The 20,884-nt window shown below is 46.6% G+C and overlaps 1 protein-coding gene and 1 long non-coding RNA gene across 3 annotated transcripts in view; one reads left to right on the top strand and one right to left on the bottom strand.

The window, feature by feature from the left end:
• The window catches only part of LOC144152624 (uncharacterized), a 324,401-nt gene that overhangs the window by 93,981 nt on the left and 209,536 nt on the right, over nucleotides 1-20,884 (top strand). The gene's annotated exons all lie outside the window — the stretch shown is intronic.
• Nucleotides 2,782-7,438, bottom strand: LOC144151900 (uncharacterized). 2 transcript variants are annotated; one of them, XR_013318998.1, is made up of 5 exons: nucleotides 6,935-7,438; nucleotides 5,503-5,822; nucleotides 5,155-5,314; nucleotides 4,933-5,067; nucleotides 2,782-4,442 (listed from the first exon to the last, which is right to left on the bottom strand). It is a non-coding gene; the product is annotated as an uncharacterized LOC144151900 (long non-coding RNA). The 2 variants fall into 2 exon arrangements; XR_013318999.1 differs by having other exon boundaries at nucleotides 5,503-5,644; nucleotides 6,935-7,436.

Raw genomic sequence — 20,884 nt, 5'->3', positions numbered from 1 at the left:
TTACTAGTTAGCAGCGCACCGCCTAAAAACGTTCCCCACCCTAGTCGCAATTGCCTATCACATTTTGTTACGAGTGTTTCCGTTGCCCCGATATAAACAAAAGGCGTGAAGTGAAAGTTTCAGCTCTTCATTCGGTTCCACTGGTTTCAGCTTCTGCGGCTTCGCTCGTCGCATGATCTTGTTTTCTTCCCTACGAGATGGATCCGGCGTACTTCCTCAAAAATGGAAGAACGCCGTCATCGCCCGTATTCGAAAACCTGCCAAGCTCCCTAACTGTATTACGAATCTTCACCCTAATTCTCTCGCACAATGCGGCGGCAAATTCAAGTCTGAACCGTCTTGCCTGGTTACGATGTCAGGCTTAAGCTCGCTCTAAGGACCCCAGGCTCCGCATGTCCGTGGAAGGGTGTCAAAATTCAAGCCGCATCCAGACTACAACAATCGTAGGACTGGGCCTACATAAGGCCTTCGACAGCGTGAGTCATTGGTCAGTTCTTAACAATTCATATACCCTACGAGGCGCACGCCTCTGTAACTGCATCAGAGCATTTCCAAGTGGTCATTACATAAAAGTTTGAATGGAGAGCTCTCGAAGAGCTTGAATGGACAGCTACTATATCTATAGAAAGGTAGATCTAGTCCCAGCTAGCTTCCCTCATGCACAGTTCAGCGCAAAAATAGACAGGTACTATATCTATAGAAAAAACACAACACAAGAGTGCTCAAGCGCTCTTGTGTTGTGTCATTTTCTAGTCCGTGTCTATTTTTGTGCTGAACTGTACATAATGGAATACCAACTAGGCCAGTCAGTTACGTTAGCTTCTCTCGTATTTTCATTTTGTGCATCACTGAGCTGTCCAGAAGCCATGTGCTCACAGAGCTTAGCTGTCTGTGTTGCTTGGAGCTCAGATTCAGACAGTTCATTCCTCGTCCACTTTCCCCGGAGCAGTGGGCCATGAACGCCCGATCCCGACTGCAGTTTGAACGTACGGTAGGTGTATCCCTCTTTAAGGGCTCCTGCAGCTACGTTTTTCTACGTGTATTTTGGTACAGGCACGCGCAAATCAACGTACTGGCGGTAGTAGCTCCAGGAGGGAAGCACGCGCTAAGACCCTGGAAAGGAAATACGGAAATGGGCGAGGTGTGTTCTACGTTGATGTGGCAGGACCATCGCCTCTAGGGTTCTTCACTGCCGCTGTAATTCACAGGGACCAGCAAGTCGATGGGCTCTCCTACCGGGCTCCTAACTCCACGCAAGCCGAGGCGATTGCCATAGCGCTCGCCGCCTCGGACCCGAAGTCAAGGACAATAATCACGGACTCTCGCCGAGCCTGTGAAAGCTATTTAGCGGGCACGGTACCACCCTTGGCCTACAGAATTTTAAAACGAGTGGTGCGGATCGTAGACCACGCTCTTAAAGAAATTGTGTGGTCTCCGGGGCATCAGGGTCTGAGAGGTAACGAGGCCGCGCACGCGGCTGCCCGAGCGCTTACCTTACCCACCGGGCGCCTCACCCATGCTCTCCCGGCTCGGAGATTAGCAAACCACTTCTGCGGTTTAGAGAAATCGTAAAACATTACTGCGATAACCGCCGGCTTTACCCAGCCCCTGCAAAGGGTCTGAGCAAGGCCGATGAGCGAATACTGCGGCGCCTGCAGACGAACACATTTATGTGCCCTGCAGTCGCAAAGCATTTCGACCCTAACCCTAAAACAGATGGGCGGTGTCTGCACTGTGGGAAGGTGTCCGACACCTTCCACATGGTGTGGGCATGCCAGCACAACCCTGCGTTATCCCCCAACCCTTCCCCTACCAGAGAGGCATGGGAGGCAGCCCTGCTCAATTGCTCGGGGCTGGAGTCTCAAAGGGCTCTAGTTCGACGGGCGAGGGTGGCGGCCTTGACCAATGGGGTCCCGGAATAGGGACTGCACCTGTGCGGAGGGCCACAGGCCCTAACTCTCTTTTATTCTGATCAAAAATAAAGTTTCACTCCTCCTCCTCCTCCTCCTCCTCCTCCTCCTCAACGCGCGCTCCGGACGTGCGCACACTCTTAATCTGGATCCACATAAGATCCACTTAGTAACTGGAACTTTTTTGCAAAAAAGTTCCACTTATATATTTGCAACCGTGTTCCACATACCCTGAAAATGTAAGTGGAACAGTGCACCACATATTTTTGCAGCTAAATTATCTGGATCGGCGTTCCAAATAAAAGTATACGGATCACTGTTCCAAATAAACGGGTAGTGTAAGTTACTGGAACACTGATCCACGTAAAATGATTATGGATTTATCCGGTGCGCCGTTCCAGGTACCTTCAGACCAGCTGTTTATATAAAACGGTATTCCGATAGACGTTGAGAAGCTGTCTATGGGACTCCACTTTTCCAATATATCTGCTTTCCTGTTGGTATAAACTGAGGTCATTTGCCAGGCTGGCGGATGCATTGGTATCAGAAGGAAACCGCAAGCACCATTCTAACGCAGCCTTGACATATGGCCCACAGTGATACCAACAATTGGAAAACAGAAACCGCCGCAGCAGTGTGTTCCCTGACAGTTCCCAACAGTTGCCTATCGGAGCACATTTCTATATAAAAGTTGGTCTGAGATACCTGGAGCGGCACACAGAGACTTTGGCTTCATCCGCCGCATCCTGTTCTGGGTTTTGGCTGCATGTAAAAGAAACAAGACTGGCATTAAAATACATACCAAACCAACTATTAGCACTGATACAATGCTTTTCAAAACACTAAGCAAATTTTATTCTCTCGTATTATTGCGTACATTTGAGATACGGAGACATATCTGTTTCCACTTGGGCAGAAAATCACCAGCGTACAGGATCAAATACAAAAGCGATATCAAGTGCCAAAAACGATCTAAGTGGCATTTTCCTATTTTCGCTAATATTTGCCATTCTTTTTTGCTAAAAAACATGGGTAATAAAGATGGCTTCAAGCGCAACCGCGTCACAAACAGACTTGTACATCTACCCTCGCACTAACTCAAAAAGCATTACACAACAGTGAGCATAAAATATGCTGTTTTATCACATGAAATCAGGTACCGCAAATGCGAAAGTACCCACAGCGCTTGCCATACCATGTTTACGCATCCCGGTTCCAAAATATGCAGTTTGCTATTAAATTGTAGGGAAAAGCCAAAAATACAAGCCATACACGGTTGGATTATCATAAGACCTGCAAGAGTGTAGGAAAAGAACACCGGAGCCAATACTAACAATATAACATTTTCACAGAAAAACTTACCGGAAGCATTGCACAACTAAAACATACACCATATATCAATATCAAGCTAACTGTAGCCAAAACCGATTATATACGCGCCCTGAAAAAGCCTTTCACTGAAGTCGCGTTGCTTCCCCGACAAAATGTAGCTATTTAAAATAACTTATCCAAAAAAAGCTCATGGCACCCAGTGTGAATATTACAAAATTTTACAAACCAGATAGCTCGGAGCATGTTACGCATTTTAAAATTTAACAAGCAGCCTAACTCTAAAGACGTTATTAATTCCTTCAAGAACAATTCAGACATCCCAAATAACCAAGCCAGGTAGCGTTGAAACATACAGGTAACCAATTTTACCAAGCGAACATGGAAGCATTTTTCCAGCCGGGACATTTATCTGAGGTAAAATTCACAGTTGCGTGCTATACAAACCCTACTATCATGACGACAGTATGCTTGTGACCAAAGCACTGCATCTAACAAGCAAGAAATGCAACTTAGTCCAAAGTAAACAACTTTTTCAAGCCAAATATGTATATTTCGCATTCTTCTAGGGCTTAGGTGTCAGCTAAGATACCGTACAAAAATTGATTATTAAAGCCCCAAACCGTCTGTGTAAATAATTACTCTCACGTTTGCATCCATCAACAGCAGCACTGCCATGGAAAAAAATTCGAGCTGCACTTGAATAATAAAAACATTACAGTGCAGTGCCATTAACTACATTACCAGAGTAACAGAGTAGCTGCAAAGGCAGCCTGCGCTTTGTGCCAATAATAAAAAATTGCAAAGGAAAGCACGACTTCGCTTTTGCAATTGACATGCCGCTTGCATCTACCAATCATTTGAACCACGACATATCTTTCCGAATAGGCTTCAACGTCTAACAATAATTTAAAACACCAAGTAGAGTGACCACATCAAGTCTTTCAACAGAGCTTTCAACTTAAATGACACCAGGCCACTGTTAAATGGCCAAGAACTCTCCGCAAAAGTCCCAAGAACTCTCCAATGTCGCATAAGCTTCAGGAGATTAAGATGAAATATACGGCGAGGAGGATGACCACATCTTGATGTGACAACACAGGCGGAAAATCCATGACGTGTTTCTTGCAGACAATATTTACGCTGCCATTTTCTTCTCTCAAAATAACTGGACCTCGAGAATAACTGGACCACGTAATGTACCTTTAAGGAAGGAAGAAGAAAATTTTGTTAGACGATGGCTTTTGAATGAGTGAGTTGCTTACGATACCCCTTTTATAACACAGAAATTGATTGAAATATCAGCGATTTCTTGGTTTCTTTTCTGGGAATGCTGCTAACAATTTACAAAAAATATTAGCACAGACTGTCAATGGCCGTTCTCTAATTCTGGAAAGCAACCGCACTGGGTGTGGCCGTGGTGCCGTATTATCACAGCAGCAACTCTCAATCTGAAAGCAAAATGGTTGCAAAACTTGAATGCAAAATAATAGTTTTTTTGTCCACATGTTGCAGCATCCGAAACAGGCTGAATGTGAAGGTATTTCCCAATATTGGAGTTCACGATTTATTTTTAACAGTAAGATTTTGCTACAAAGAAAACTACCACAAATTCAGTCCCGCAAAAATAAAATGCCAGCTTCAATAAACACTACCATAAATTGGGTCCCACAAAAATAAAATGCCAACTTACCCAACTAAAATTAAGATGCAGGCGTTCCTGGCAGGGCCTCCTCGGAGTGCATTTCCAGGAAAGTTTTGCCAACGTGTTCCCAAAAGCTCTTTCACCTACAGGTCAAGTCGTTTACACCTACAGGTCAAGTAGTCACTGAAATGGTGTTCCGAAGCCATTACGTATACTGCAACTACCTAAAAAGGGACTATCAAAGTTCCAGAACTGGGAGTGCGTACTTACTTGTAGAATGCAATGATTTCATCCCGTACAACGGCTTTCATGTGTTTCCTTTTTGTGAACACACGCCTTCAAGAACGGTGAACACACGCCTTCAAGAACCAGGAAAATGGCAGTATGCATTCCTTGTTCCATTGTTTTATGTCCCGGTCCGCCCTATTTCCTAGAGAATAAATACAGTATAAAAATATCGAAGCATAAATTTACGCTTCCCTCTAAGAAGGGAGTACTACAAGATCTCGTACAATGCCTGATTAGTTGTGCTAAAATTTATTTTGCAGCACGAGCCCTGGTAACGTTTTCAGGCGAAACAATTTTAAATATAAAAATATTTGAACATTTTAGGCTCACCTGTCATTGCTCCATGCGGAGTGGTGAACGTCTGTATAATACGCAACACTCAAGAGGCACTCTTTCGTGGCTTTATGACTTCCACAATGCATTCATAATCTGCCACACTTGTCCCGACGACGCCTCGGCGTGCCGAAGATGTCTTCAGCCACAGTGAATGCCACAGCCATGATATCAGAGGTATATGTAAGGAATGGAAATAATTCGTTTTAATTTCTGTTCTTCAGACAAAGGAAAACAATTGTCGCCAACTACCAGTGTAGAGACAACTGTCTTCACAGTCAGCTATCTGGACAGTCAGTCAGCCACCAGTCAGCCATCTGGACAGGTTATACAGATCGAATACAGAATGTAGCAATCTGCTTTCGCTGTATATTTTCTAAGTTCAAGGAAGCACAGAAATGGGTTAATGTTGGGGTTGGGTGCACATAGTGATGCAAGAACTTATCACCTGAGCTTTGTCGAAAATTATTTCGACTCTCCGGTTACCACCGACATTGACGGCATAAAAATGCAAGAGTGGCTTATTTCTAACGCGGTTAGTGAAGTAGCAACCACTAATTATGGATATTAAATAATTATCCTGAAGTCTCAAGTTACCACTGACATTAACAGCATAGAAACGGCAGCACACTTTCTATACACCCGCTGCGTGTTTCCACATTTCTTCACAAAAGAAACGTTTGGTACTGCGGTACTGCTAAGACAACAACTGTCCCTACCCTTTCTCTACACTTCAGGCAATGTTATTTAAAATAGATCATCTCAATTGGTAAAAGGAATTGGAAGAAACATGGAACATAAACATGAAACAAGGAATCATGGAACCGATAAACGTAAGATGACGCCTTGAAAGCACATCAACACAACTCGAAATAGCGTCTACCTTGCGCGCAACGGGCAAGGTCGAAGACTCCCGGTCTGGTAAGCACAGTAAATGAATTCTACTCAGCAGACTAACACAACGCCGCAATTACCACGCAAGTTTTAAAAATACCAATAAATCTAAGGACGGACGCTCCGAAAAACTTGCTTGGAAGTTGTACACGTGTGCACGCGCGATTATCGCGAGCGACTAACCCGAGAAGATTCGCTACCGCAGAGATACACAGCAACCGTCAATATACAACTAAGCAAAACCACACAGTAAGGGAAAATCCAATCATGAAACGCGCAAACCAGCAACTTCCTTATAGCAATGGCTAACGTACGCAGTAAGAAATTTCCAGCCGACTCTGACCCACGAACACGGAAGTTTTAATAAATTACGGCTGCAAACGTTTCTCCAACACAATATGTTGCACGCCGCGACCATGAAGCATGGACGACACACGCGAATAACGGGCAGAGAAGCGGTATGTTTATCGAACGCAGTTAACAAGGATGTCACTGAACAACAACCGTTACCAGCACATAAATAAGCAGCACTGACCTTTTTTGCGCCTCCTGGCAAAACTCCACTTCGTCGAACAGAAAATACAGCCCGGGGATATGAAAAATTCGCAGTTGCACGCCGCAATCAACCCAATCAAACTGCTTTAACGGTTGTCGCCAGCGTGACCGAGAATTTCTTTAGTAAATATCAGGCGCATCGCGCGAGCAATTGAGAAACCCGCTTGGGAATGCCACTGGTGGCGCTGCATGCGGAAGACCATAAAATTAGCGGAGGGCATCCTGGAAGATGGGAGCGCTGCTGTCATTTAAAGTGTTGACGCAGTCCCGATTTTCATCCGTCGTCGTCGTACCCGTTGCAGCCCCACTGTACCGTGAATCAACGCAAAAACAGCTCTGCCGTGCTGCTGCTGACGCATGCGCATGGAATGCGCTACTGGAGTGGCGGTCTTTTCCTCATGGCTTCGGCAAACTTTCGTTCTCGCGGAGGCTTTGGCGATGCGCCCCCATAAGAGCTCATACAAACTCGGCACACGTGATGGCTTTTATTTGATTCGGAAAACGGGCATATGCGTCTACGCGGACGTTTACGCCCGCTGAGGTCGAAACAAAGCTCAGATAATAGCCGCGTTAGCGCGTTAATACTGGCTAAAGTTTTTTCTCGCGGAGGGCCGTGAGTGCGTGCGATATCCGAGCTTAACTTTGGATGACAATTTCTGCGTTACTATTTACAATGAACGCAAAAGGGCGTGGCTTCATTAACTGCTTTTCTCGACAACAAGCCTTTCCGTAGTCAATAAAATATACTGCGACGCTCTTAGATACCCACGTTATATAGAGCTACTTACAGCTAATTACCCAGTAATAATACATCGGCCCGTTACCCAGCCCTTTTCCCTCCTGAACACCAATACTACAGGAAAACAGCAACTGGGGAAGCAGGTAGAGAAGGCGGATCATTCAATGAACTTCAATTACTATGACAAGACACAACAACAGCAAGTTAATTCAGCGCATTTTTGCCGTTACTGCACAGTATAATTAGGAATTACAATGTCATTTCAGCATTAATACATGCAAAATAATGCAGGTATCACGTGGTATATTTAGTTGTCCAAGTTTAGTTCCGTTCACCCAGTTAACCGCTCCCTGCAAAGAGGCTTTTGTTTTTGCTTGTGGAAATTAAAAGGGACGCACCTGTTAGCATTCCTATCGGACTTACTACGTCATGACCAACGGACTTAAAAACCATCGTGCACCAATACGAATAGTTTTAAAAATACATACCGAGGTTCACAACGGCTTAGTTTGCTTATTTTAATATATGTCGCTTCAGTATCGCTTCTCTACTGAAACAAAGAAATAAAACTCTTGCATGACCGCTAGCGCCTTCCAGTGAAGACTGGATAAACCAAAATGCGTTTCTTGTTATTTTTTATCTCTGCAAAGAAATGATATACAGCTGACTCCCGTTAAGACGAACCCGATGGGACCGTAAAAATGTATTCGTATTATCCGAAATTCGTCTTAAGCGGAGGTGTATTGCATTGTGGACGTTACAAGAGAAAAATGTTGTGGTTCTTAATCAGTGTTCGTTTTAACCCAGTTCGTCTTAACGAGGGTCTACTGTATTTCTAGAAGAAGCAAACCGGGTCGTTAGTGTCGTTTCTGTGAATTTGTAAAACTTCTTCCATCGGTACATGGTGCTTTTGAATTAGTAAGTCTCATAAATTTGCGTCATGAATTAGTGAGTCCCATATGAATTGGATCAGGTGAGTCACCCTTAATAGCATGTACGAGACGAAAAATGCTAACGAACATCCCAGCATATATAACTGCATGCCTGACATGCTGCGTGCAGTGTGAAATGCGGCACACTCGGTTAACACTATGTATATACCGCATCAGGGCATAAATAACGTGGACTAAGTACCTATTTTACAGCAGATTGTAGCCATTTATACGTTCCTGTAAAGCACTTAAAATTGTGCACGTACTACAACACAGCGAGCTGATGGCTGAGCATTGAGCAAAAAACTGTGTTTCTGCGACGCTTTGTGAACCAAATGCAGAACATGCAATAGTCTCAACAAGTATATATATTTCTTTATGAGGTATCCACAAAAGCCCAATGAATTCTTCGGCACTACCGCGGCTCTGTCCCAAACGCAGAAGGAGAACCTGAGGACATCTGGTCCTTCTCAAATTCAAGTCATTGGTGATTTCAGACGTACTGCGCGTCTGCAATTAGCAAAAGATGATATTCACTAAAGCGGTTTGAGCGCCGCAGACAACCTGAGAGGGGTTCGTGGAATTTCTATTTTCGCTACGATACCCTTTTCTCGCACCTTTCATGCTTTGTACGGTGTTGTTATAGCAGTGGACATTATTTTTTCTGTCAAATAACGTCACTAAAAGTACGTCTTAGCCGTCTTATATAAGTAAACTGCTCTAAGATAATTCCATAGATATCGACGAAGTTTATTAAATTTTATGTGGTGCGTGCGTGTGTGCTTGTGTGACTGCATGCATGTGTGTGTATGTGTGGGTGCGCGGGTGTGCGTTCGTGTCTGTATCTATGTCTGTGGGCGTGTGCGTGCAAGTGCTTGTGCGTGCGCTTGTGCACCAGAGCGCGTCAAATATATATGTGGTTCATTGTTCCAGTTAATGCACGATTCAGTGCATACTTCACTGCAGCGCACAAGTTATGTGGAACAAGACACCAGCAAAAAATATACAAAAGCACTGTCCAAAATTTTTACTGGGACATAAGTGGAACAGTAACTGGAACGGCCGACAGCGCATCCCCTCATTTATTCCGTTCCACATAATAACCACAAACCTAAAGAAAACAAATGCACAGTTCCAGATAAGATCCACTTATATCTCTCGTTCCATTTATTCTTCGTTTAGATCCAGATAAAAATATGTGGATCGCCCCGTTTAACTGGAACTTAAATGGAACCAGATTAAGAGTGCACAGTCGGGCTTCATGCGCTCAGCTAGGTGGGGGGGGGTTGTGGTTTATGGGAAAGGAAACGGAAAGGAAGTGTACTGGGGATATTTTGAGCTCTGCAGGAAGTTCGCCTGCATAGAACCCAGTGCGGGGGAAGGGAAGCAGAAGGGGAGGGAAAGAATAAAGTACAGACAGACAGACAGACAGACAGACAGACAGACAGACAGACAGACAGACAGACAGACAGACAGACAGACAGACAGACAGACAGACAGAGAGAAATATATAAAGACAGGATAGAGAATAAGAGAGAGGGCTGTCAGTCCGGGCACATCAGTCAGTCGCTGCAGTCCGGCTACACGAATTCAAGAAGCTGTGCACGGCGGCTGGATGAAATGGAGAGGATGCAGCCTGCCGCGTGGCTCAACAATATGCGTGCGGCGCCTATGGCAGATACAGAAAACATTTTAATACTGAGCTTGAAAGTGAGAGTGGAACCCTAGCCCGGAAATCCATGTGTAACCCGAGTCGTCTAGGCCCGTGTCACCGGGAGATTCTGGTCCTCCAGTTGACAGTTGGTCAACAGTGTCTCCCACAGCTCAGGGAAGGAACGAGTGGAGAGGGATGTTAGGGCTGGGCTGTGAGCGCAATCCATAATTGTATTTCGCAAGGCACCTAGCTGTGGACGAAATTTCCTGTTGGTGGGCGAAGTCGTTGCCCGTTACAGAGGCATGGGCAGGTGTCCACGCGATGGCCACTCGGTGAGGTGGATGGTAGTGGTGAAGTACCCGTAGTATCGTTGGTGCCGCCCCCCCCCCCCCTTCCCCCGCCGGACAGGAAACTGTGGCACGCGGCTTGAAAGTCAATCACGGTGAATAAACGGTTAATCATTAAAAATGGAATCAAACAAAAACTTCTCCCACCTCCCCTCGCGGGAACCCCTGTGTAGATGCGACGCATAGGGGGTTCACGTTGTTGTTTCCGTCAGGTTGATTCTCCCATCGCGTGAAACGTGCCGTGAACCCCCTGCCGCGGCTATGACGCAACGTGGCGCGGCTATGACGAAACACAATCCAACACAATCCACTTTAATCCAATCCAACCCAAATCCAATCCAATCCAATCCCATCCAATCCAGGCCAAGCCAAGCCAATCCAATCCAATCCAATGCAATGCCCCTCGCGAGAGAGTGTTCGCTATCGGAGAGGAGAGGGGGTGAGCGGCGGAGAGCGCAGCTCGCGCGGTGAGGAGAATGGGGGAGGGGTGTGGACGGACAACAACAACGCCGTATGGAGGGACAAGGCGAGTGAATGAGATGCAGTCGCATCTAAAATATAGCATCGGCGTGACGCAGCGATTGCTCCAGAGGTGTCGGTGGTGCACAGAGGAGACAGACTAAAAGTAAAGAAAAAAATTAGGTGTACTTGGGTTTAAAATTGGAGAGACCTACTCCGGGATGCGAGTTCAACACACAGCCGCTGCATCATGGCCGATCCTTGAGGCCAGCGAACTAAAGGTAGATGTAGTTAGTGCCTCGTGGCCTTTGACTGAGAGACTTGTATTAAAGAGAGGTACTCAGGCTTACCATACAAGGATTTGGCAACCCTGGTTGAGTACATTTGCTGCAAAACATCCCAAATGAATTAATTGCACTCAGGCCTACACGAGTACAGAAGTAGCATGATAAAAAAATTCCCCGCATTTCCCCGAGGGGAAGAATGTGAAAGTGCGAATGCACGAGTTGAATTTGCGCGGTTCGGTAATGTTCGCGAAAGAGAGATCACACACACACACAACTACAAAGAAAGAAAGATGCATTTATTCACAGACACCTATTTGTGTTGTCGTTGTACTTGATTGCTAGAGCGGATCTCAGCTTTGAAATTTCGTGTCAGTACTCCTTTAAGCGGGTGCATTAGCCCTTCTCACGCCCGATTCCTGGCCAATCCCCCACGTGGGTATGTGCCATGTCAGCGGCCAGGCAGCGCGCGCCCATCTCCCCCCGTTGCCAAGGAAGACGAGGAGATTCCTGGCCAATCCCCCTCGTGGGTATATTATGCGGACATCGCCAATGGACGCAGGTTCAGGGTCGCTTAAGAAGTGCATTCGCACTTAAAAATTTGAGCATGATAAGTACAGAAGTAGCAAAGCAGGTTACGCCAAAGCAACTTACGCAGCTTACAAAAGTAGCATGATAAGAATTTGAGCATGATAAGTACAGAAGTAGCAAAGCAGCTTACGCCAATAGCGAATACTTACTACAAAGCGGTGGGGGTGGGAAACAAAAGAGAAGAGGAGGAGAAAATGGAAAAATGGAAAATTAGAAAAGGCTGCTGAAATCATTCTTACGCAGCTTGTCTTCATTGCGCATATTTTTTATAACCATATTTGGCTGTTGTTGGATGTGTGTGTACCAACCAAATCTCGCTCCTCTCCGTATTCTACCATCTGCTGGAAGTCCCATAATTTATCCAGAGGGATCCTGCCAGCGCCATCTATGTAGGCCCACCAAAACCTTCTTCACTAAATAAATAGTTCCACTTCTGTTCTCGACCGGGCTGGTCTCGTCTCTCTGGCCTCCCACAACAACCGTCTACATTAATAGCTAGATTTATTTATTGTTTTAATGTTTTCCCTTATTTCGTTTCACTAATGAAGTGCGTTTACGCCATTGTAGCAATTAACTGCCCTAACTTTGCCAGCTATGCATTTTTACGCAGATTCAAGGCACAGTGCACAATTGGTCTGTTTTCAGTTGTTTTTTTTTTGTAATCTCAACGTTCATTACCGTGCTTTTTATTACAGTCGTCTTTGTTTGTAGAAGATGTTTAAGATGCATTTTTTATTTTGTTTGTTGATTTCTGTAAAATTTTAACGTGTTCCTACTTTCTTCATTTTTTTTTATTTTTCAAGATACCGTTCGACCTTCATTTGCGAAGCCCTCTTCGACAAAACCACCATTCTTTTAAGGTCACTGATAGATACACTCAGACGGCAGGTTTCCGAATCCTTTTCAATGTTGTCCGGGCGCGAGGGAGAATGGGTTAGCTCCCCTTCTATCACGCTCACCAAATGTGAGGTGCTATTTTGGAACAATCATCATGAATGCACCGGAAAGGTCTTTCAGACCTATTAATCGCCTCTTCCCCTTTCCCTCCTTTGGCATTTCGTTTTGTTGTAATATTTTCTTTGCTTTTCTTGGATATGTATGTTTTCACCTTATTTTTAATAAACACTTGTCAGTGCGCAGTCTTTACGTAAAGTGTACGTGTCCTTTCCAGACCGTTTCGTGGTATACCCAGCGCATTCCTACGAACGATATTCATTTACGCTGTTATAATGACTAAATGTGTTACTTGCGCCAACTGTGCATTATTGTGCACAATCCTCGGCTTGGTAGAGAACGCTACGCATTAAAATGGCTTCTTCTTCTTGAGGAGGCGAGGTACCGCTTTTACAGGTTTCCAGTATCCCTGGCTGCCCTCCTGGAGCGTCGTACAGGTGCCGTTGATCTTCCTGCTCCAAGCTGGGCATATCCACTCCCCAAGGGTTGGGCTGGGCGTTCGTACAACGTTTGGGATGTCAGGGCAGTCCCACGTAACAATGTAAAGGGAGGCATACTCTATTGGGCAGGAAGGACATTTGTTCGAAGGATGAATGGCAGGTTTCATGTCGTGGAGCCTCCGGTGCGGGAATGCGTTGGTTTGGAAGTGATGACAGGATGCCGCTCCTTCTCTAGTTAAAGATTAATGCAAATAATGAAAGGCTTTTCAGGCCAGTCGCTGGTGCTGAACAATGGCGCTCTACTGCAGCCATATACAGGCTCCCGGTAATAATTCTCCAGTAACGCCGGGGAGACATGTACTCGCTCGCCGATTGCCACGAAGAGAGTCGTGTCTGGGAGTCCTTATTATTCGGCTCGGGGAAGGTGTTCCGGATAAAGCCAAAATTTCGGTTTTCCGGACAAAATTTTCCACGACAAAGCCGCGGTGCGACTCCAGGATGACGCCATTTTGAATCCTAAGCCACCTTGCTACCTTCGGATTGGATGGGGATTGGCTTGACTCGCGCCGGGGTAAAAGATGTTGGAGGCCATAATTATGCATGTAGTCTGCCGCGGAAGCTTTGGACAACAACATTGTACAACAACGCCAAAGCGTTGTTGTCCCATGTTTACGTGACGCTTGCAGAGGTGCAAGCCGACGTTTTTACACCAAGGGGGATTTTAAGGCATGGAACCATTCGCGACTTTTTCACTCCTATTTAATTGAAATAAAGTTCGTTTTTGTGACTCGCGGATTTTTAGGACTGCTCCTTTATTCGGACTATTTTTCGTTCCCCTCCAGGTCCGCAAAATTGTTCGGCTACTGTATTATCTCCGTCCTCATAGTGTCCCCTCCGACGTTCGTGCAGTATACCCCGGACGCCGCAGTACGCATCTCCCGGCGGGGGTGAATGTGATACGCTCCTTCTGTTTTATAAGGCGTGGTCCGATATGCTCCTTTACCGCGTTGTAGACGTCTAAGAAGAGGACTTTGACAGTTGCTGTAGTGGGCGGAAAGCCGGGAGCTTGTTGGTGAGCCCCGCGGAGGACGGTCTGCAACTTCTCATTCCCCACTTTACGTGCCGGAGATGTGGAGTCACGTAGACGATCCGGCTGATTATTAGAGCCTGATAAATCCTCGTCACGTCTGGCTCCTTGAGTCCGTGGTGTTTATTCGTTATTCGGCCGATAACTATCATAATCTGGGCTGATGACTGTGCCGATAGCTGAACTGTGTACCTATTTTCCTCCTTTTGAAGTATATGCATTCCAAAAATGTGTGCTCGCTCGACAGTGTGGTTCTCTTGCCCCTCCAGACTGAGTATGATCCAGAGTTGCTTATTTGTGGCCCCGCGTTGCCGCAGTTCAACCAGAAAATGTTCTTATTTCCCAGGTGCGTATTGAAGCCCACTCTCTTGTGTGATAGTGCAGTGTCTATTGCACGTCAAAATTTACTCTGGTGTGTCGCCATTCAATCCCGTGTTGGTACGAATCGCCGTATCGTCGGCGTACTTCGCATAACGGATGCCTTCAATCTCGTGCAGCCTGGATGGAACATTCATCATTGCTGTATTAACGAGGATTGGAGAGAGCACGGTTCCTTGCGGGGTCTTTGCTCTAGGTATTTATACAGTTAAACCTGGATGTAACGAACTTCTATGTAACTAATTCCTGGATTTAACGAAGTTTTTCAATTCCCCACTGCCGCCCCCATTGAAGCCCATGTGTTTGCGAACTGTGTGTATTGAAGGCGTTGCGATGGTCCTGAGTCATTGTTTTTTTGCCATTTTTCTGTAGAATAGGCTAAATGCAGCAATATAGTGAATTTCGCCCGCATCGCAAACGTGCTTTTTCATGAGTGAGAGCTATGTCGGTTAAGGGTATAGGCCTGCCTGTCGGCGTGTAGTTGCACGTCGCCGCTGCTGCCTACAGTATCGGTTCTTCTGTCAGAAAACAAAAATTGTTATCTTGTCAAGACAAGCTCGAAATTTTAAAGGCCGTCTCTGCCAGCGATAAAGAGGAACGTCGCCGCCCGGTAAAGTATCCCAGCTAGCAACCTCTCAACAATTTTGAGTGCGCAAAACAGCCTCAATTTCGCAAAAGGGTGCCCTTTCAGCATACGTTTGGTCCTTGAAACTCGTTAACGCACCGAAAAGTGTCAAAAGGCAAAAAGGATACTTCCGTTACGTTTGCGCATGCGGTGGTAAGTGACCTTACTCCTTTGGATGCCGTGTAGTGATTAAGCTCGCGGGAAAGCAGCAGGCGCAAAGCACGCAGTTTTTCACTCTGAAATAAATTCTTGAATGGTGAGTTCACCGTCACTGATGTCTAGCAGTCTGTTTTCGTTTTTGCTTCATTCACGCAAGCCTTAACTCGAAACATGTATGTAACGAAAACCTGGATGTAACGAAAAATTGCGAATTTTTGTCAACTTCGCTATATCAAGGTTTAACGGCAGTGTCTGCGCGGAGATCCACGATTACTATTGTGACGGTTCGGTTAATTGGTGAGAAAGTACCCGTCGTAGTTGTAGGTTAGTACACCACAATTTGTTTCCCTTATTTATATTTGCAATGATAGTATAACGGGCTGCATTATCAAAGGCCCCGTTCAAACCTAATGCCAGGATTGCCTTTATCCTGAGCGGGGACGCTTTCTTGGTTACGTATCCATTTAAAAGAAAAGCGACAGCCTATCAGACGGGACGGGAAGAGGAGGCGACAAACTCTCGCGGTTTCTTCTGAAGTTACGTACCAACAAGTCCAAGTTTCAGCTCTTCCGAGGTACGCTCTTATGTGTAGCAGAATATACTTCGTGGACAATTTCGTTCGAAAACCAAACAACGTTTCAGGAAACAGTTCGCCGTCTTCCAATCCATGCTGTAGGCATTTCCAAAACAATGCACCCGCCGCGGTTCCTTAGTGGGTGCTGCTAAGCCCAAGGACGCGTTTTGGATCCCGGCCGCGGTGGCCGTTTTTCTGACGGAGGCGAAAAACGAAAACGCCCGTGCTTAGATATTTCGGCGCATGTTAAAAGTATCCGGGTAGTTTAAATTAATCCGTGGCCCTTCACTTCAGCGTGCACCTCGTATGGTAAGTGTAGCTTTGTCGGGTGAAACACCCGAAATATTCCCTTAAAGAAAAATAAGAAAAGCAAAAAACAAGAAGAAAACGACGTCTAGCGAAAAGGATCGTGGAAGTGGGTTGAGAGTACACAATCGCATCCCCGGAGGGACACAGGCCTACAGGGGAAATTTGAGCCTGCTAATTACAGCAGCAACAAAGCATGTTTCCGCTACAGCGCATATGAAGGAGTAACTAGGGCGATGGTTCAAGCCTCTGCGTCATACTACAGAGGGAAGAAGAGAACGACGCGTTGGGACAACGATCTTGACGAAAGTTAACGACAAGACACTTTCCCACCACTGGTAACGTTTCTGCTGTTTGTGCTGTGGTGGATTCTAAGGCGTCTCATTAAGTGGAAGTTGTGAATCGTGATCGCCCTCGGAAATATGAATAAGAAGAATACGTGAAAACAGGAACACTGATATGCTGCGCGGCGACCAAAGAGACTTGTGCTAGATATAGTATATATACTCTAAAACCACCAGCAGCCGACATTATTGCAACCACTGCGATGGGAAGACTGCATGCCAGACATATATCTCTCTGCTAACAATGACATTGCCTCAGCAGAAGATCACACAATCGCGACAGACCTACCATTAAACATTAAAAATCGCATAGCTTTAAATACCGTACTTGAACGATTCTAACGCGCACCTTTTTTCGCTAAAAGTAATTAGTATGCGCGTCACAATCGACACAAAACTGAAATTCGCTTCAAAGCGTCCTGCGGCATCGCCATAGGCACTAACGCCTCCCAAAATCCAACTGGATCCAATCCGAGACGATCCGTCAACGCCACGTGAGTAAATTTTGGCGTACACATTCCTTGGTGTATATGCCGTAGCCAGCGGTTGAAAACAGTTATTTTAAAATTATTTGCCAGATTAAATTATTTTTTCACGTTTTCAGGAGTAAACTTACGTGCACGTTACAATCGGGGCAGGTTGAATCGTGCCAATACGGTAAAGCGGAATACTTACGCACTCCCGCACATAAGCGGCCTTAGGTGTCTCCAAGAATGTTTCCTTCATAAAAATTGCCTATGCGGGGGAATTTTATCCCGGAGTATGTAGCATGCACGTCTCTAAATGGGTAAAAATTAGCGGTTCGTATACGTTGCGAATCACTGTCATCGTTATGACGAGGGATGACCCAATATTATATAATGCGAGGGCGCGGAATCACGAGCTGTATAAATTCGCACTCGCGATCCCAGCGTACGGAATCGTGAGCATAATCATGAGTGATTGATTGATTGTAGGGTTTAACTCGCCGACGCAACGCAGGCGATGAGGCGCGCCGTAGTGGGGGGCTCAGGCGCGCCGTAGGGGGGGGGGCTGGTGATCTCTAACGTGCGCTGAAACCTCGTACACACGGCTTTTTTGCTTTTCGCCCCCATCAGAAAAGCAGCCGCCGCGGCCGGGAATCGAACCGGCGTCCTCGTGCTCAGCAGCACAACGCCTCAGCCACTGAGCCACCGCGGCGGGTATAATCACGAGTGGCATACGCTGCCACGTGCGCATGCATGATTACTCTCATAACACGCAGCCGTGGGCAATCCCACGCCTCGTCGGCGATCCCGCTCTTCGTGAGGGCTCACGAGAGACTGCACAATAATACACTCTTGTCCCTCAGATGACATTCCCTCTTCACAAGCCGTTCTTCCTCCCTTGGAGGGCAATGATCAGCTTTTTTTCAGAGAGCGGAAAGAAAGACACAAAAACTGGCTGAGGCGGGTAGACAAGCTTCACACCCCGTTTCCTGTCAACGTTCTCTTAATATTATGGCAAAGGTTCATATACGACGTATAACATTACAGTATTATAGTATTCAGCATCAGCATCATCAGCAGCCTACTTAGTTGCACTGCAGGACGAATGCCTCTCCCATCGACCTCCAACAACTCCTGTCTGTCCCGCGCCGCTCGAGTCCATTCTTTAGCTCTGAAATTCCTTATTTCATCCCTCCATCGAGTTATTGGCCTTCTTCTTCTTCTAGACCCATCTTTTGGACCCACTCTGTTACCCTAATTGTCCACCGGCTGTCATTTCGCCTACGCAGCCAGCCCAAGTCCATTTCTTTGTCTTTATTTGAACTTGATACCTTCTACTCTCGTTTGTTCTCTGATCCAAGAAGCTCGTTTGCTTTCCCTTAACGTTACTCTTATCATTCTTCTTTCCATGACCCGCTGAGCCGACCTAAGTTTGCTTTCAAGTTGTTTAGTAAGACGCCAAGTTTCCGCTCTTTATTAGAATAGTACTAATATAATATTAGAATTTTAGTATTATAGCATATATCGTAATATTGCGCAAAGGTTACAATTGTAGCCTTACATCTCTGACCCATTTAGCGAGTACAACGTTGCTTGGTTCACAAAAATGCAGTTTGACTTCTAATTATCCACCAAAATCAAGCTAACCGCTCCTCCGCATGCGAAGGATGGCCGCTCCGCATGCCTCTTTGAACTATTTAATTTTCCCGGAAGGCCATTGGATCACGAGGAGGGACACCTTTCGTTTGATCCTGCAATTTTTACGTGTCACAAGCCTCATCGAGTCATGGTGAATTCCCGCGCATAGCGGTTAAAAGGTGCTGATCGGGTGAGCAATTGCCGGCATACCACGCAAGGCTAGGTCCACCCGTCAATAAACATCACCACCACCACCACCACCACCATCCACCAAAATCAGCCAGCAGAAGGCATGAAATATTCTTCAGAATAGGCTTGGAAACTCGCAGCTTTCGGCGTGGGCCCCATGTTTAGCCGTTTGTTTCAAGATTGAGTTTGCAGAGGGTTTGTCTAGCCGAAATGAGATCAACTCAACCATGTTATCGTGGCACAAGCCTTGCAGTATAAGAAAATTAAGAGAGGCTGTGCGTGAAGAATAACTTTGATAAACTAGTTTTGCGACAAGCCCGCTCGCAACATACACGCGGTTTCGACTACGAACACTCAATCGGGTTTTATCTTTTATCCTACAACTTGTTTTAAAGTAGACGACACGGAGTGATGTGTCTGCAGTGTAAGCAACCTGTTCAGACAATCTTCCAGCTACGACGTGTTTTTTTTTTCTTTCTTTTGTCGGAGATATCTCAATTGCAACGTGGCGAAATCTTTCTTCTCGGCATTACTCCTTGGTCGCCTTGCCACGCTCTTCTACTTCGTCGACATACTCACCTCGTCGCTGAAATTGCTCAATCGAGCTTAGCCAAGCCAATAGCCGAGCCGCTCAAGCAACCCACGCACCCCGACGCGGGAAAAATAAATAACCCCGAGATGGGTCTGAGCCTGCTCGGAGCCTCGGGCCAACGAACGAGGTCGGTCGAGCGTCATCGGCGTGCACGAACTCATGCATGGGCGAATTAACAAATCGCCCTAGCCGGTGTGCTCGTTGATAAAAAACGTCGCCCTCTCCTATTACATTACACTGCCCTCTCTCTCTCTCTCTTTGAGACTCGCCCCGATCGTTTGATGGATTCGTCCCTCCCTCGAAACCTTGCCCTTCTTTCCGCGTCGCGCTGCTAGCGTCCCGGAGATACGACGAGGATAAGGAACTCCCCCCCTCTCCGGACAAAACAGAGCGCGCCAAAGGACAACGTTCGCGATCAGCATTCCGTTTTGGTCGAAGGTGCACACGCGAGCTCCCGCCCGCAGCGGTCAAGGAAGGGCGGAGTTATACGGGCAACCGCGATAAACGCGGGGAGGGGTCTACAACACTTCCTTTCTCGTTGCACTATTTTATTCCGCTCCGCGTTCGTTCGTTTCGCTGCCCTTATCTTCGCCGATATGGCCGTTTATTCCGCAGCGCCGGTGCAGCCGCTTCCCCGTGCTGCATTAAAGAGGAAGCCAGGGCTGCGCAGAGGCGGGCCGGCGTGCACCCACCGCACGCTTTATGTATTACACGACCTAAGTGAGTTTGGTCTCTCGTGCGGCGCATTCGCGAGGTCCGGGTCACGTGTCCGCAAAGGGGGCGGCTCGCTTTTCAGCAGAGTCGGCCCCGTTTCGTTCATTACTTACCTCCCCCTCCCCCTCATCGACCTCCCCTCCCCTTCCCATCTCCTCCCCACTATCAGTCCCCCCCCCTCCCCTCTTCCCCTCCTACCCTTCCACTGCGCCTTCCCACAGCTGGGATTGTTTGGCGGGCATAGCTATTGCAGAGACGTACGGAAGCGTTGACAACCCTACAGCACCCGCAGTTCTTCGGAAGTGTGGCTTATATTCTTCGCTTGTTCTGCACGAAGCGGATTGCGTGAGTTGCCTCACGCTGTGCAAACCCCTATCCTGCCTCGATACGGGAGCTTCACGGCTCAAGCAAGGTGATTAGGCATCGGGCTATCCTCGTCTTAAAGGGGCCCTAAATA

Source organism: Haemaphysalis longicornis, unplaced genomic scaffold (assembly GCF_048455015.1).
Source record: "Haemaphysalis longicornis isolate Haplotype H1 unplaced genomic scaffold, Haemaphysalis longicornis Haplotype H1 scaffold_9, whole genome shotgun sequence".
Classification (NCBI taxonomy): domain Eukaryota; kingdom Metazoa; phylum Arthropoda; class Arachnida; order Ixodida; family Ixodidae; genus Haemaphysalis; species Haemaphysalis longicornis.
The sequence above is the reverse complement of the archived record's forward strand: the minus strand, read 5'-3'. Positions and strand labels throughout refer to the sequence as shown.